At 43.4% G+C, this 4,079-nt stretch overlaps 1 non-coding gene across 1 annotated transcript; it reads left to right on the plus strand.

The window, feature by feature from the left end:
• Nucleotides 1-2,816: 2,816 nt before the first annotated feature.
• On the plus strand, nucleotides 2,817-2,888 carry trnad-guc (transfer RNA aspartic acid (anticodon GUC)). Its single transcript has one exon. It is a non-coding gene; the product is annotated as a tRNA-Asp (tRNA).
• The last annotated feature ends 1,191 nt before the right edge of the window (nucleotides 2,889-4,079 follow it).

Raw genomic sequence — 4,079 nt, forward strand, 5'->3', positions numbered from 1 at the left:
GTGACCATAATAAGGTAGAATTCTTTATTAAGGTGGCGAGTGACACAGTTAATTCAGAGACATGGGTCCTGAACTTAAGGAAATGAAACTTCGATGGTATGAGATGTGAATTGGCTAGAATAGACTGGCGAATGATACTTAAATGGTTGACGGTGAATAGGCCATGGCAAACATTTAAAGATCACATAGACGAACTTCAACAATTGTATTTCCGTGTCTGGAGTAAAAATAAAACGGGGAAGGTGGCTCCACCGTGGCTAACAAGGGAAATTAATGATAGTGTTAAATGCAAGGAAGAGGCATATAAATTGGCGAGAAAAAGCCACAACCTGAGGACTGTGAGACATTTAGAATTCAGCAGAGAAGGACAAAGTGTTTAATTAGGAGGGGGAAAATAGATTATGAGAGGAAGCTTGTTGGAAACATAATAAAGTTCTATAGATATGTGAAGACAAAAAGATTAGAGAAGACAAACGTAGGTCCCTTGCAGTCAGATTCAGGTGAATTTATAATGGGGAACAAAGAAATGGTAGACCAGTTGAACAATTACTTTGGTTCTGTCTTCACGAAGGAAGACACGCATAACCTTCCAGGAATGCTAGGGCACCGAGGATCTAGCGAGAAGGAGGAACTGAAGGAAATCCTTATTCGTCAGGTGATTGTGTGAGGGAAATTGATGGGATTGAAGACCGATAAATCCCCGGGGCCTGATAGTCTGCATTGGAAAGTACTTAAGGAAGTGGCCCTAGAAATAGCGGATTCATTGGTGATCATTTTCCAACAGTCCATCGACTCTAGATCAGTTCGTATGGGCTGGAGAGTAGCTAATGTAACACCACACTTTAAAAAAGGAGGGAGATAGAAAACGGATAATTATAGACCGGTTAGCCTGACATCAGTAGTGGGGAAAATGTAAAAATCAATTATTAAATATGAAATAGCAGTGCATTTGGAAAGCAGTGACAGGATCGGTCCAAGCTGCATGAATTTATGAAAGGGAAATCAAGCTTGACAATCTTCTGGAATTTATTGAGGATGTAACTACTTTAGTGGACAAGGGGAACCGGAGATTGTGGTGTATTTACTTTCAAAAGGCTTTCAACAAGGTCCCGCACACGTATTGGTGTGGAAAATTAAAGCACATGGTATTGGGGGTAATGTACTGACGTGGATAGAGAACTCGTTGGCAGACAGGAAGCAGAGAGTCGGGATAAACGGGTCCTTTTCAGAAATACAGGCAGTGACTAGTGGGGTGCCACAGGGCTCAGTGCTGGGACCCCAGCTATTTACAATATACATTAATGATGTAGATGAATGAATTGAGTGTAATATCTTCTTGTTTGCAGATGAGACTAACAGGGTGGCGGTGTGAGCTGTGAGGAGGACGCTAAGAGGCTGCAGGGTGACTTGGACAGGTTAGGTGAGTGGGCAAATGCATGGCAGATGCAGTATAATGTGGATAAATGTGAGGTTATCCACTTTGGTGGCAAAAACACGAAGGCAGAATATTATCCGTATGGCGGCAGATTAGGAAAAGGGGAGGTGCAATGGGAGCTGCGTGTCGTGGTACATCAGTCATTGAAAGGTGGCATGCAGTTACAGCAGGCGGTGAAGAAGGCAAACGGTATGTTGGCCTTTATAGCTAGGGGTTTTGGGTATAGGAGTACGGAGGTCTTAATGCAGTTGTACAGGGCCTTTGTGAGACCTCACCTGGAATATTGTGTTCAGTTTTGGTCTCGTAATCTGAGGAAGGACTTTCTTGCTATTGAGGGAGTGCAGCAAAGGTTCACCAGACTGATTCCCGGGATGACAGGACTGACATATGAGGAGAGACTGGATCGACTGGGCGTGTAGTCACTGGAGTTTAGAAGCATGAGAGGGGATCTCATAGAAATATAAAACATTCTGACGGGACTTGACAGGTTAGATGCAGCAAGAACGTTCCCGATGTTGGGGAAGTCCAGAATTCGGGGACACAGTCTAAAATAACGGGCAGGCCATTTAGGACCGAGATGAGGAGAAACTTCTTCACTCAGAGAGTTGTTAACCTGTTGAATACCCTATCGCTGAAAGTTGCTGATGCCAGTTCATTGGCTATATTCAAAAGGAATTAAATATGGCCATTATGGCTAAAGGCATCAAGAGGTATGGAGAGAAAGCAGGAAAGGGGTACTGAGCTTTAATGATCAGCATGAACTTATTGCATGGTGGTGCAGACTCGAAAGCCCGAATGGCCTATGACTGCACCAATTTTCTATGTTTCTCTGTTTGTCCCTGTCTCTCAATCTGTCTCTTACTTTCTCACGGTGTCAACGTTCTGCTCCAATGGGATTCTCTCAGTCTCCCTCTCTATTTCGCTCTCTCTTTCCCATCATCCCTCTCTGTCTGACTATCTCTCTCTTTCCCATCGTCTCTCTCTATCTGTCTATATTTCTGCCTGCCTGTCTTTCTTTACCCTGTCTCTAACCTGCTGAGTACTTCCATCATTTTCTCTTTTAGTCTCTTTCTCTCTTTCTCGATCTGTCTCTCTCCTTGTCACTGTCTTTATCATTGACTTTCTCTCACTCTTTCCCTCTCTCTCTTAACAGATCACACACACATATCTCTGTATATGTATGTGTTTGATTATTTTTCTCACTCAATCTGCCTCTCCTTCTCAGTCTCACACTTTCTGTCTCTCGTTGTCTCTATCTCGCTGCCTGTCTCTCCCTGTTTGTCGGTTTGTCTCTGTCTCTCAATGCGTCTGTCGACTTCTCATGGTGTCCAGTTCTGTTCACAGCTCGATTCCTGCTCTCACAGAGCTGGTACCCGTCAGTTCCTCGTTAGTATAGTGGCGAGTATCCCCGCCTGTCACGCGGGAGACCGGGGTTCAATTCCCTGACGGGGAGGCAGTTGTTTCAAAATGTAGAATTTTACTTCTGTTTCTTGGTAGAGAAAGATATTAAAAGGTTCCAGAGCAATATAGAACTGTAAAAATACAGGTGGAGGAGATTGCCTCTTCCAGATATTGAGCGAACGGAGACTTTTTCAGGATTTTTTGGCCGCCTGCTGCACAGAAATGGATGACTGAGTTTTTTCTGAGTAACGTTTAACAAGGCAGCCACACAGTAGTTGTGGCCGAGTGGTTAAGGCGATGGTCTAGAAATCCATTCGGTTTTTCTCGAGCAGGTTCGAATCTTGCTGACTCCGATTCTCAGCATATTGTATTCCATTTCACAATTTAACCAGGTCTCTGCCAAACTGATCCTGAGATAGATGGAATAACGTCCCACACCTTTCAACACTGACATTTTTTCTCATTTTTATTAATCTGCAATATTCACGATACATCCCTTTAAAAAATCGCAAACATCAGTCAAAGTTGCGACAGTGATTCAGCCTGTCTATCCCTCGAGATGACGAAGGCATCTGTGCATTCCCGTTGGTGCGTGTAAATTTTTGGTTATGTGTGTGTGTGTCTCTGTGTCTGTCGATCTCTATATATGTCTCTGTGTATGAGCAACTGTCTGTGGAAATCATCAGCATGAATTTGATATGTCCTGGAACTTATAAAAAAGACTTGCGGAAAATAATATGGTTGTGAACTTTTTTATCGGCTTTGATTCAGTGGCAGCATTCTCGACTGAATCAGGAGTTTGTGTGTTCAAGTCGCACTCCTGAGAATTGAGCATATCATCTTGGCTAACACTCAAGTGCAGCACTTGTGGAATTTTGCAATGTTGAAGCTATTGACTTTCGGATGAAATGTTAAATTGAAGCTCCGTCTGCACCCTTGGGTGGATATGAAAGGTCCCAGAGCATTACTCGAAAAAGAATAGGAGAGTTGCTAAAATTCTGCTAAAATTGCTAAAAATGTTCGTAATTACTCACTGAAAGCCAAAGTGCATGTGTTTGTCTGTGTGGTTAGGGTTGAAGCCCAGATTCTCACAGAGACCGAATCCAGATTCTGGAGGGGTCAGTTCAGCCGTGTGGTTAAGACGTTGGCCTCAAAATTCAATGGGGTTTTTCCCGCGTTGGTTCGTACCTCAATTATGGTATGGAAACATAGAAAATAGGTGCAGGAGTAGGCCATTTGGCCT

The sequence above is a fragment of the Pristiophorus japonicus genome, chromosome 23 (assembly GCF_044704955.1).
Source record: "Pristiophorus japonicus isolate sPriJap1 chromosome 23, sPriJap1.hap1, whole genome shotgun sequence".
Lineage (NCBI taxonomy): Eukaryota > Metazoa > Chordata > Chondrichthyes > Pristiophoridae > Pristiophorus > Pristiophorus japonicus.